Source organism: Schistocerca nitens, chromosome 3 (assembly GCF_023898315.1).
Source record: "Schistocerca nitens isolate TAMUIC-IGC-003100 chromosome 3, iqSchNite1.1, whole genome shotgun sequence".
In the NCBI taxonomy this organism is placed as follows: Eukaryota; Metazoa; Arthropoda; class Insecta; order Orthoptera; family Acrididae; genus Schistocerca; species Schistocerca nitens.
In genome coordinates, this window is record NC_064616.1 from 739,909,181 (window position 1) to 739,923,208 (window position 14,028).

General features: G+C 43.9%; 1 protein-coding gene across 1 annotated transcript in view; it reads right to left on the minus strand.

The window, feature by feature from the left end:
* LOC126248715 (sodium-coupled monocarboxylate transporter 1-like) overlaps positions 1-12,883 on the minus strand; it is a 423,655-nt gene extending 410,772 nt beyond the window's left edge. Inside the window, exon 1 of the mRNA XM_049950019.1 lies at positions 12,863-12,883. The gene's annotated coding sequence lies outside the window, so the exon portion shown is untranslated. The remainder of the gene's footprint in view (positions 1-12,862) is intronic.
* Positions 12,884-14,028: the final 1,145 nt, after the last annotated feature.

Genomic DNA, 14,028 nt, shown 5'->3' on the forward strand with positions numbered 1-14,028 from the left:
GATGGCAATGATTACATAACGTATTCGCCAGCAGCTAGAGTAACTTTATGAAAGTTAATACACATGAAAGTTGAGATATATTTAGTAATAAAAATTATCTCTACTTATCTAGAGTAGAAGACAGACTTTTGTTCATAGAGAGAAATACTACAGCACAGACGAAAGGTGAAGGAATTATAATTTCACAACATGCATATTTTGCATTAGACACGCACAACTATAGTTTATCCTACTTAGGCGATCTCTTATTTGACGTCATTATTTATCTCCAGTGAGTTTACGATGTGCCTGAGGTATCTGCATTCTCAATGCTTACATTTCCACGGTCATCCACAATCTTCACAAGTCATGCAGAGTTTGTCATATTTTGTTTTCGAGAACGAATCCTATTTTGTGCCTTAGCAATCTGCTGGAGGTCCAGTCGCTAGCATTACCAGTTTTTACACCAGTTGGAGGGATCTCCTACGGACGTGGTTTGATCGCTGCGTACCCTTTGTCGTTCCCCGCTTCAGGACAGAATTTTCGGAACATCCTTCTTCTTAGCAGGGGCATACTCCTCTTTTACTGAACTGCATGTGTTCTCAAGGACACAGTAATGAGTATACTATGCTCAGGATAACCTGATAGATGACAGCCGAAGTTTCCACTGGTGTGCAGAACTTAAGGACACAAGTAAGTTTCGCATCATGTGTCAATGTCAAGTAACATAGTTCGGATTAAATTTGTACCATACATAGAAATAACTGCTACAGTATAGTGCAGAAGGTAACTGGAAGGAAGTGAGACGAATAGAACTGAGACTTTTATTCGAAGACAATAATTACACTGAAGTCACCTCGATTCATGATGGTCTCCTGGTCATTACAATAGGCGGCACATAGTTCTTTGGGTTGGGGTTGGGTTGGGTTGTTTGGGGAAGGAGACCAGACAGCGAGGTCATCGGTCTCATCGGATTAGGGAAGGATGGGGAAGGAAATCGGCCGTGCCCTTTCAGAGGAACCATCCCGGCATTTGGCTGGAGTGATTTAAAGAAATCACGGAAAACCTAAATCAGGATGGCCGGACGCGGGATTGAACCGTCGTCCTCCCGAATGCGAGTCCAGTGTCTAACCACTGCGCCACCTCGCTCGGTCACATGGTTCTTAGCAGGATGTGTGATCACCACGGATGGTGATGCATGCTCTTCGACGTACGTTTGTAAGTTCTTGCGGTTGGGCGTTCCATTCCTCCCTCAGCGTGATTGACAACTGCTGGATGGCCGTTGGCGTATGTGGACGTGCTACATTAAGTCCCCCCAATGCATTCTCCATGTGCTTGACAGAATTTAAGTCGGGGGAACGTTGTTTCACTAAATATATTAACATGAATACTAGTCAGGGTGGTTTCTTTGAAAGGATCATAGGTAAAATCCTTGCCCATCTTTGTCTTGTTTGACCCAATACTCCATATCTAATGATCACGTTATATCCCTACCATGTTATGCACCACAGGTTTGAAGAAGGGGTGTTGCAGTTATGGTGGTCCCGATATCCTCTCCAAGCTTCTCCTCTGGTTTGAATGAATCTTTCACGAGAAGTCAAGTGTCAGCGTCATGGTAATGGCAATGATTCTCAATTTTCACACATTTTCACTACTTTCTTATTTTTCAAGTACTATACAAGCATATAACGTCACATTTCCGTTTCATGTTATTCATAACTCACAGTTTCAACTCTTAGCGATGGTAATGTTTAGCAGTTCTGCTATTTTCATCTTTTTTGGCGTTCCTGCACTTTGTCTCAGTTGATTATGTTCCGCATTATAAGACCAGCTGCGCAATATAAGTAGCATATGACATTTTAATGGCCGGCCAGTGTGGCCGAGCGGTTCTAGGCGCTTCAGTCTGGAACCACGCGACCGCTACGATCGCAGGTTCGAATCCTGCCTCGGGCATGGATGTGTGTGATGTCCTTAGGTTAGTTAGGTTTAAGTAGTTGTAAGTTCTAGGGGACTGATGACCTCAGATGTTAAGTCCCATAGTGCTCAGAGCCATTTGAACCATTTTTGAACGTTTTAATGAATAGTTAATTCCTGTTCATTATTTTTTCTTACTATAAGCTTATTTCAACGTTATTGCCATTTTCTAGCACAACTTGCAATCATTATCCATGCTATAGACGTCGTCAACTTAATTCTTGCATGAAAATAGCGATCATACACAGATACAGTACGTACATACGTTACGAAAAACTAAACGCTACCTATACCTTTGTTCAAATGCTATGTAAACTACCATCCAATTGACAACATCTATACTATGTATAATGATTGCAGGTCGTGCCAGAAAACGGCAATAACGAAATAGCTAATAGTACGAAAGAATAGTAGCCTCTGAGCAGCTAACAGGAATTAACTATTCATTAAAATACTGATTATGTGTTCAGTTAGCCTCACGAGTTTGGGCCTGTACAAGAGCTATTTTCTAATTTTTTACAGACCTTCATTACTTCCGCAGTTTTATGAATCCCACACTTTGCAGGTGGGTCATTCCTTTCATCCTTGCGTAGCAAAACCATCAATAACGGTACTTTTATCAGCTTTCACGAACCCTACGTTTTGCACAAATTGTCAATATTTAACCCTATTCGATACCCAGCATATTACGACGTCTCTTTGAAAAGCACACCATTATAACTGCTTTCAAAAAAAAAAAAAAAAAAAAAAAAAAGAAATAATAATTTCACGTGTGTATTTGTCGAAGTTATTCATTTTTTTCAACATTGAGTATATTAGCTGCTCTGCCTTTGCTACTATTTGTGATCGTGGTATGGGACCAACAGCCTGAAAATGAGGCAGGAATTCAGCTCCTCTTTACCAACACCAGTCACGAACAGTTTGTATAGCAATTGCTCTTTCATACTCTCTCCTCCTCCCCCCCCCCCCCCCCCCCCCCCGCTACCAACCCCTCCTAACCACAAACATATGTAACACATATAATTAGACACACATACTCTGATCGGCCAGAACATTATGACCACCGACCTACTATCGATATAAACCCGTCCATGCGATAGTTGCGTCACCTGGCAAGGAATGACTGCTAGTCAGAGACACGCGCAGTGCATGTAGTATCAGTGAGCGTACCGTTCGTGCGTAGAATGGGTAAGGTGAGCGAACTGAGTTTGACCGAGGGCAGATTGTGATGGCCCAGATGCTCAGCACAAGTATTTCAGCAACTGCACGAGTTGTCTGTTGTTTCAGGAGTGCTGCGCTGAGTATCTTCAACACACGGCGAAACCTAGGTGAAACTACGTGCAGACGCCGTGGGGTTGGGCAGCAACCCCTCATTACAGGTGTCGGATGTCGTAGGCTGGGCAGACTGGTAAAACAGGACAGGCGGCGAACTGTGACGGAACTAACATGAAACCTCAATGCTGGGCAGAGTACGGGTGTGTCTGAACATACAGTGCACCGAACACTCCTAACGATGGGCCTCCGCAGCTGACGACGCATGCCTGTGCCAACGTTTACACCACGACATCGATAACTACGGCTGAAATGGGCACGTGACCATCGGCACTGGACGTTGACACAGTGGCACAGCGTTGCATGGTCAAATGAATCCTGCTACCTTCTTCATCATTCCGATGGGAGGGCGCGAATCCGTCGTCTTCCAGGGGATCAGCTCCTTGATAACTGTATAGCGGGACGGGGACAAGCTGGCGGCGGTTCCATTATGCTCTGGGGAACATTCACCAGGACATCCATGGGTCCAGTGGAGCTCGTTAAAGGCACCATGACGGCCAAGGGGTATCGTACACTGGTTGCAGACCATGTACACCCCTTCATGACGATCGTGTTTCCCGACGACAGTCTCATTTTTCAGCAAGATACTACGCCACGTCACAAGGCTAGAGTATGATTTAGTTGTTCGAGGAACACAGCGAGGAGTTCCAATTGAAGTGCTGGACCCCCAACTCGCTAGATCCGAACCCGATCGAACACGTCTGGGATGTGATTGAACGTGGCGTCAGAGCTCATCGCCCCCCTCCCCAGAATTTCCGGTAATTAGGTGACTTGTGTGTACAGATGTGGTGCCAGTTCCCTACGGCGACCTACCAAGAGCCCATTGCTTCCATGCCATGACATGTCGACGCTGTTATCCGTGCCAAAGATGGACATACCAGCTATTAGGTAGGTGGTCATAATGTGCTCGCCATTAACATAATGTACGCCTTCGTACGCCCAGATTCTATTATACTGTGCGTAGTTCTTCACACTAAAGATCAATTAAGGTCTGTTGAAACATCTACAGGACCGTTTCCCGAACACTCTGTATCGGCACCTCACCAAGCTATGCCAGCCTATGGAGACAGCCACAGACGCATACTGTGGCCCAAACTGTGCGTCGTGCTGAGAACAGCAGAATGAATTGGTGCGCAGATTTGCTGCAGTTCTGTGTCTGCAGCATTTCGATTAGCAGTACCATCAGAGCCGCTCCGTTTTGGATTAAATTATGGCAGTAGCTAAATTCTGTAAAAACGTATGTTTCCAACCCAAAGGTTGAAAACTGTTGTTACCAGCTTTCGATTCTAGTGAACAAAGGTAGACTGCTGGAAACGCTATCTTACTACTAACCTGAATGGCTTCCTCCATCAAAAGATTTGATCATTTCACACCGGCTCCCCTGGAGCACTACCGTTGATCATTCATGGTTTAGCGAAATTTCTATCCCATTGAATTGTGGTCGTGATTTTCTACTTATATTCTAAAAATTATGTTCGTCTGTGTGGTGTTTATGTGACACGTTATGAAATAACGCAGTTTCTGATACACAGAATAGACAGGAAGTAGCACTGGGGGGGGGGGGGGGGCGTAAAATTCTGCTACACAATGAACAAAAGCACCTTATTTAATGATCAGAGGTGGCATTCATTGTTCTGACATTCGTCATTATGTTTACTCATTAAGAAAAATATCTGTTTAGATCCATTTGGATGATGTACACATCACCACAGAGTAATGTATTGTTTTCACACGGTGTCAGTTCTGCTAACAGTGACAGTCTATCACCTTGTGACACACAAGTTGTTTGTATTTCAAACTCGTTTCCTATTAGGTGATAGACCTAAAGTCGTACGCTTTAAACCACAGAGGGGTCAGCCAGTATACAATGTGTTACGGGTGAAAGTGCAAATATTTTTATTGGTGACTGAAGATAGTTTTGTAACATTACATCAGTATTTACTTCATTTGCAGAAGCTAAACGACGTCAAAGTTAGCGTAAGGAGGGCTATGTATGAAGCGTTCAGTGAATTCGAAAGTAAAATTCTATGTATCGAATTGACAGAAAATCCTAGGAAGTTCTGGTCTTACGTTAAATCTGTAAGTGGCTCGAAACAGCATATCCAGACACTCTGGGATGATGATGGCATTGAAACAGAGGATGACACGCGTAAAGCTGAAATACTAAACAACTTTTTCCAAAGCTGTTTCACAGAGGAAGACCGCACTACAATTGCTTCTCTAAAGCTTCGCACAAACGAAAAAATGGCTGACATCGAAATAAGTGTCCAAGGAATAGAAAAGCAACTGAAATCACTCAACAGAGGGAAGTCCACTGGACCTGACGGGATACTAATTCGATTCTACACAGAGTACGCGAAAGAACTTGCACCCCTTCTAACAGCCGTGTACCGCAAGTCTCTAGAGGAACGGAAGGTTCCAAATGATTGGAAAAGAGCACAGGTAGTCCCAATTTTCAAGAAGGGTCGTCGAGCAGATGCGCAAAACTATAGACTTCTGACATCGATCTGTTGTAGAATTTTAGAACATGTTTTTTGCTCGCGTATCATGTCATTTCTGGAAACCCAGAATCTACTCTGTAGGAATCAACGTGGATTCCGGAAACAGCGATCGTGTGAGACCCAACTCGCTTTATTTGTTCATGAGACCCAGAAAATATTAGATAAAGCTACCAGGTAGATGCCATTTTCCTTGACTTCCGGAAGGCGTTCGATACAGTTCCGCACTGTCGCCTGATAAACAAAGTAAGGTTGGTTGGTTGGTTTGAGGGATTAAAGGGACCAGACTGCTACGGTCATCGGTCCCAAACAAAGTAAGAGCCTACCGAATATCAGACCAGCTGGGTGGCTGGATTGAAGAGTTTTTAGCAAACAGAAGACAGCATGTTGTTCTCAATGGAGAGACGTCTACAGACGTTAAAGTAACCTCTGGTGTGCCACAGGGGAGTGTTATGGGAACATTGCTCTTCACAATATATGTAAATGACCTAGTAGATAGTGTCGGAAGTTCCATGCGGCTTTTCGCGGATGATGCTGTAGTATAGAGAGAAGTTGCAGCATTAGAAAATTGCAGCGAAATGCAGGAAGATCTGCAGCGGATAGGCACTTGGTGCAGGGAGTGGCAACTGATCCTAAACATAGACAAATGTAATGTATTGTGAATACATAGAAAGAAGGATCCTTTATTGTATGATTATATGATAGCGGAACAAACACTGGTAGCAGTTACTTCTGTAAAATATCTGGGAGTATGCGTGCGGAACGATTTGAAGTGGAATGATCATATAACATTAATTGTTGGTAAGGCGGGTGCCAGATTGAGATTCATTGGGGGAGTCCTTAAAAATGTAGTCCATCAACAAAGGAGGTGACTTACAAAACACTCGTTCGACCTATAATTGAGTATTGCTCATCAGTGTGGGATCCGTACCAGGTCGGGTTGACAGAGGAGATAGAGAAGATCCAAAGAAGAGCGGCGCGTTTCGTCACAGGATTATTTGATAAGCGTGATAGCGTTACGGAGATGTTTAGCAATCTCAAGTGGCAGACTCTGCAAAAGAAGGACGCAAGGAGAATTGGCCACTCTTCGGGGGCAGGTGGAGGCTTTGTCTGTTAGGCTCATCGAGCTCGAGGCGCAGGCGTCGGCTCGTAGTGGCGTTGGGGCAACTGTGGTGAGACCTATGCCTACTTCGGTGGCCTTGGAATCACATGGAACCCCTGATGTCGCTGCGTCTTCCGGCAGTGAGCATCTTACCGGTCAGCCATCACTCCAGGGTGAATGGCGGACAGTGGTGGGCTCGCGCGTGCCTGGCCGAAAGGCGAAGGTGGGATCTGGCCGCGTGGCAGCTGCCTTACCCCTTTCCAACAGGTACGGGGTGCTTCCTAGTGGTGATGACATCGTTTCCGAGCCACCACAGGATGCCTCGCCTGTTGGGCCAGTGGCCGATTCTCCGGCAAGGTCCCGACAGTCACAGAGGGCGGGCCTATTAGTTATAGGGAGCTCCAACGTTAGGCGGGTTATGGAGCCCCTCAGGAAAATAGCGGGTAGGTCGGGGAAGAATGCCAGTGTGCACTCGGTGTGCTTGCCGGGGAGTCTCGTCCGTAATGTGGAGGAGGCCCTTCCGGCAGCTATTGAACGCACTGGGTGTGACCGGCTGCAGATAGTAGCACATGTCGGAACGAATGACGCCTGCCGCTTGGGTTCTGAGGCCATCCTTGGTTCCTTCCGGCGGCTGGCTGATTTGGTGAAGACAACCAGCATCGCACGCGGAGTGCAAGCTGAGCTTAATATCTGCAGCATAGTGCCCAGAGTCGATCGCGGTCCTCTGGTTTGGAGCCGTGTGGAGGGTCTAAACCAGAGGCTCAGACGACTCTGCGACTATAATGGTTGCAAATTCATCGACCTCCGATATTGGGTGGAGAACTGTAGGGCCCCCCTAGACAGGTCAGGCGTGCACTACACACCGGAAGCAGCTACTAGGGTAGCAGAGTACGTGTGGCGTGCACACGGGGGTTTTTTTAGGTTAGAGGGACCCCCCCTTGGGCGAAACGATAAAATACCTGACGGCTTACCAGAGAGAACATCAGCATCGTTGATAAAGAACGTCCGTCCTCAGAGACCAAAAACAGGAAAAGTTAACGTAATATTGGTAAACTGCAGGAGTATCCAGGGCAAGGTTCCTGAATTAGTATCGCTTATTGAAGGAAATAGTGCGCATATAGTATTAGGAACGGAAAGTTAGTTAAAACCGGAAGTGAACAGTAACGAAATCCTAGACACAGAATGTAATATATACCGCTAGGATAGGATAAACGCCAATGGTGGAGGAGTATTTATAGCAGTAAAGAATTCAATAATATCCAGTGAAGTTATTAGCGAATGCGAATGTGAAATAATCTGGGTTAAGTTAAGTATCAAAGGTGGGTCAGATATGATAGTCGGATGCTTCTATAGACCACCTGCATCAGCAACCGTAGTAGTTGAGCGCCTCAGAGAGAACCTGCAGAACGTCAAGAAGAAGTTTCGTGATCATACTATTGTAATAGGGGGAGACTTCAATCTACCAGGTATAGAATGGGATAGTCACACAATCAGAACTGGAGCCAGGGACAGAGACTCTTGTGACATTATCCTGACTGCCTTGTCCGAGAATTACTTCGAGCAGATAGTTAGAGAACCAACTCGTGAAGCTAACGTTTTAGACCTCATAGCAACAAATAGACCGGAACTTTTCGACTCCGTGAATGTAGAAGAGGGTATCAGTGATCATAAGTCAGTGGTTGCATCAATGACTACAAGTGTAATAAGAAATGCCAAGAAAGGAAGGAAAATATATTTGCTTAACAAGAGTGATAGGGCACAAATCGCAGAATATCTGAGTGACCACCATCAAACGTTCATTTCTGAGGAAGAGGATGTGGAACAAAAATGGAAAAAATTCAGAAACATCGTCCAGTACGCCTTAGATAAGTTCGTACCGACTAAGGTCCAAAGCGAGGGGAAAGATCCACCGTGGTATAACAATCATGTACGAAAGGTACTACGGAAACAAAGAAAGCTTCATCATAGGTTTAAGAGTAGTCGAATCATAGCTGATAAGGAAAAGCTGAACGAAGCGAAAAAGAGCGTAAAGAGAGCAATGAGAGAAGCATTCAACGAATTCGAACATAAAACATTGGCAAACAATCTAAACAAGAACCCTAAAAAGTTTTGGTCATATGTAAAATCGGTAAGCGGATCTAAATCCCCTATTCAGTCACTCGTTGACCACGATGGCACCGAAACAGAGGACGACCGAAGAAAGGCAGAAATACTGAATTCAGTGTTCCGAAACTGTTTCACTGCGGAAAATCGTAACACGGTCCCTGACTTCAGCCGTCGCACGGACGCCAAAATGGAAAATATTGAAATAAACGATATCGGAATTGAAAAACAACTGCTATCACTTAGTAGCGGAAAAGCATCCGGACCAGACGAGATACCCGTAAGATTCTACAGTGATTATGCTAAAGAACTTGCCCCCTTTCTATCAGCAATTTATCGTAGATCTCTGGAAGAACGTAAAGTACCTAGCGACTGGAAGAAAGCGCAGGTCGTTCCCATTTTCAAGAAGGGTCATAAATCAGATGCGAATAATTATAGGCCTATTTCGCTTACGTCAATCTGTTGTAGAATAATGGAACATGTTTTATGTTCTCGTATTATGACGTTCTTAGATAATACAAATCTCCTTCATCATAACCAACATGGATTCCGCAAACAGAGATCATGTGAAACTCAGCTCGCCCTATTTGTCCAAGAAATTCACAGTGCCGTAGACACTGGTGAGCAGATTGATGCCGTATTCCTGGACTTCAGGAAGGCATTTGATACGGTTCCGCACTTACGTTTAGTGAAAAAAATACGAGCTTACGGAATATCGGACCAGGTTTGTGATTGGATTCAGGATTTCCTAGAAGAAAGAACACAACATGTCATTCTTAACGGTTCAAAATCTGCAGATGTAGAGGTAATTTCGGGAGTACCGCAAGGAAGCGTGATAGGACCTTTATTGTTTACAATATACATAAATGACTTAGTTGACAACATCGGTAGCTCCGTGAGGCTATTTGCAGATGACACGGTTGTCTACAAGAAAGTAGCAACATCAGAAGACTCGTACGTACTCCAGGAAGACCTGCAGAGGATTAATGAATGGTGCGACAGCTGGCAGCTTTCCCTAAACGTAGATAAATGTAATATAATGCGCATACATAGGGGCAGAAATCCATTCCAGTACGATTATGCCATAGGTGGTAAATCATTGGAAGCGGTAACGACCGTAAAATACTTAGGAGTTACTATCCGGAGCGATCTGAAGTGGAATGATCACATAAAACAAATAGTGGGAAAAGCAGGCGCCAGGTTGAGATTCATAGGAAGAATTCTAAGAAAATGTGACTCATCGACGAAAGAAGTAGCTTACAAAACGCTTGTTCGTCCGATTCTTGAGTATTGCTCATCAGTATGGGACCCTTACCAGGTTGGATTAATAGAAGACATAGACATGATCCAGCGAAAAGCAGCGCGATTCGTCATGGGGACATTTAGTCAGCGCGAGAGCGTTACGGAGATGCTGAACAAGCTCCAGTGGCGGACACTTCAAGAAAGGCGTTACGCAATACGGAGAGGTTTATTATCGAAATTACGAGAGAGCACATTCCGGGAAGAGATGGGCAACATATTACTACCGCCCACATATATCTCGCGTAATGATCACAACGAAAAGATCCGAGAAATTAGAGCAAATACGGAGACTTACAAGCAGTCGTTCTTCCCACGCACAATTCGTGAATGGAACAAGGAAGGGGGGATCAGATAGTGGTACAATAAGTACCCTCCGCCACACACCGTAAGGTGGCTCGCGGAGTATAGATGTAGATGTAGATGTAGAAGCGCTCTGCATCGTGGTGTAGCTTGCTGTCCAGGTTTCTAGAGGGTGCGTTTCTGGATGAGGTATCGAATATATTGCTTGCCCCCTGCTTATACCTCCCGAGGAGATCACAAATGTAAAATTAGAGAGATTCGAGCACGCACGGAGGCTTTCCGGCAGTCGTTCTTCCCGCGAAGCATACGCGACTGGAACTTGAAAGGGAGGTAATGACAGTGGCTCGTAAAGTTCCCTCCGCCACACACCGTTGGGTGGCTTGCGGAGTATAAATGTAGATGTAGATGTAGAATAATTACACCAGTTAGGAGTAGTATGTCTTTGGGTTGGTTAGTGCTCAAAGTATATGTGCCAAGAGCAAGCCATTAATGCTTATTTTGACCTGGGCAGCGGGACAAGCGTTGAAGTGTATATCCATCGACGTAAAACGATTAGTGTATACTGTCATGTGTAGTCCACTTAGTAGTGCACTTGCGACCATGCAAAAAACAGCAAGTATTTAAGGGGCTCCGAAAAGGCTCAAAATCATGAAAAGTTCAATTTTTACTTTTTTGCGTTTTCTGAATCTGCAGACTATTACCTTTTAATAGATATATAATTTATTCAATTCCGAAGACTACAACTATTTTTAAATTTTTTTTGAAATGTGTTCTACATGGGCGTGACCCACTGTGGCGCTGTTAAACTGCTGTCAAATGGTGTTATTATTAACGTCCGTGTTCATCAGGTACATTTTAGTGATGTGAGATAAAGTATGTGTTGTGGCTAACCTGTGATGGTTCAATATATATCGCTGCTGTGATTGTCGATTGTTTCATGTTTATTTACTCTGTCGTTATCTCGAAAATATTCGTAATTAATTCTGTTTCTTGAGTCTCTGTTTTGTTGAAGTATAATAATGAGTAAAAGTAAAGTTATTAGAAATCCTCTGAAGGCTTTTAAGAAAAGGAGAAATGTTGGAAAGCCAAAGGTATGTGTTATTACTGTAAACAATAAAGACGATGAAAGTCCCCAACATAGCTTGTGTCCCAAAGAAGAAGACAGTTGGTGTAAATATAACAAAGGATTGCTAACTGGTGAAGTGTACACTCATAAGCATAGTCTGCCTCATGCAATAATGGAGGTGATAAAACCTATTTTCAGAGACTTAGCCGCACCTGAACTGTTGAAAAAGTGTATTCACGGAAAAACTCAAAACCCCAATGAAAGTGTAAATAGTGTTATATGGTCGAGAATCCCCAAGACTGTATTTGTTGGAATAGAAACACTTCACTTTGGTGTGTATGATGCTGTTGCGACTTTCAATGATGGCAACATTGTAAGGTGCAAGGTATTTAGAAATATGGGAATGAAGATAGGTTCTAACATGGTACGAGCGATGCTTGCTTTAGACAAGGAACGCCTTCGGGCTGCAGACAGGGCTGTAAAGAGTCTGGAAATACAAGCAAGAGTAAACAGGAGGAGGAACAAGAGGAAGCTGGAGGAGGAGTTTGCAGATGATGAAGATAATCCATCCTATGGACCTGGAATGCACTAAAAAGTTAATCCAATCTTTGTCGCTCGATTCCCAAAACTTTTATTTTCTCATACTAATTACATGTTTTCTAAGGATCTTCCAAACATATTTGTTTCAAACTTTCAGTAAATGTTACATAGTACCTTCTGCATAATTTAACACAGCCTTTTTCCAAAAAACTGTATATTTTTGAATATATAAATAAAAAATTGCAAAAAAATGTTGTGAATTTTCATTACAATTGAAAAAAAAATCATCTTCAATAACTGAACTAAAATTTTGTAAAATCCCTGTGTTAAGTTGTAGCCCATATTCCAATAAATAATCTGTAAAAAGTTCAACTTCCTACCTCAAATACTTTGTGAGGAAAGATGTAATTTATAAGCGTTATTTTAACATTGCAAGTATAGGGCGTTCCGGAGCCCCTTAATTAGGTTACGTGTCTACGGAAAGACAGTTGGGCGCACAGAAGTAACAACTAACATACTGAAGTTGGCACAAATTCCAGTACCAATGATCACAGTACCCGCACTTATACTCCTAATACGCTGTATAACAGCAAAAGTCAGCGGTATTGTTAAAGGGCAAGTTGTTACAGATCCTGTCATTCAGTTGAGAACTTGTTCTGAACTTACTTTTTTAAAACAGAACGATGACACCTTCGAAGAAGCTACAGCAAGATGCTCGGAAACGCTCCCACACTACGTTCTGCTTCTGTCTGGAGTGCAAGGCAGAGGCTGGTGGCCTGTGCACAGGCTGAGGCAGCGAGAAGTTCCCACCTGTAATGGACGCCCTGATAGTCATCAGCGCGACGCAAATTTGCGTATGAAGCTACTCATACGCCAATCTCCTCGAGGAAGCAAAAAGTTCCAGGGAAGTCCGCAATAATAAGACCTGTTAAGTCTTTTATCTTGCCCCTCTCGTTTACGTCTGCGTCTGGGAATTTACGATTAGTTAAGTAAGCATATCCATAGTAAGATTCATATCGTTGCCCCCCAACTAAGTTTCGACCAGCATAAAAAATCTTCATGATTCGTCTTATGATTCTCGGATTGCAGATCTCTGCGGACTGAGGAGAAAGTGTATTGTTGTGTGTCGTAAGTGTCAAGATTATAATATTTAATCCAGAACGTTGTACTATGTCAAGCGCACAACAAGGACGTTCGGCAAGAAGCGTTATGCCCTTTCGATGTTTCTCTACATCTACATCTACATCTACATTTATACTCCGCAAGTCATCCAACGGTGTGTGGCGGAGAGCACTTTACGTGCCACTGTCATTACCTCCCTTTCCTGTTCCAGTCGCGTATGCTTCGCGGGAAGAACGACTGCCGGAAAGCCTCCGTGTGCGCTCGAATCTCTCTAATTTTACATTCGTGATCTCCTCGGGAGGTATAAGTAGGGGGAAGCAATATATTCGATACCTCATCCAGAAACGCACCCTCTAGAAACCTGGACAGCAAGCTACACCGCGATGCAGAGCGCCTCTCTTGCAGAATCTGCCACTTGAGTTTGCTAAACATCTCTGTAACGCTATCACGCTTACCAAATAACCCTGTGACGAAACGCGCCGCTCTTCTTTGGATCTTCACTATCTCCTCTGTCAACCCGACCTGGTACGGATCCCACGCTGATGTGCAATACTCAAGTATAGGTCGAACGAGTGTTTTGGCTCAAATGGCTCAAATGGCTCTGACCACTATGGGACTCAACATCTTAGGTAATAAGTCCCCTAGAACTTAGAACTACTTAAACCTAACTAACCCAAGGATATCACACACACCCAAGCCCGAGGCAGGAT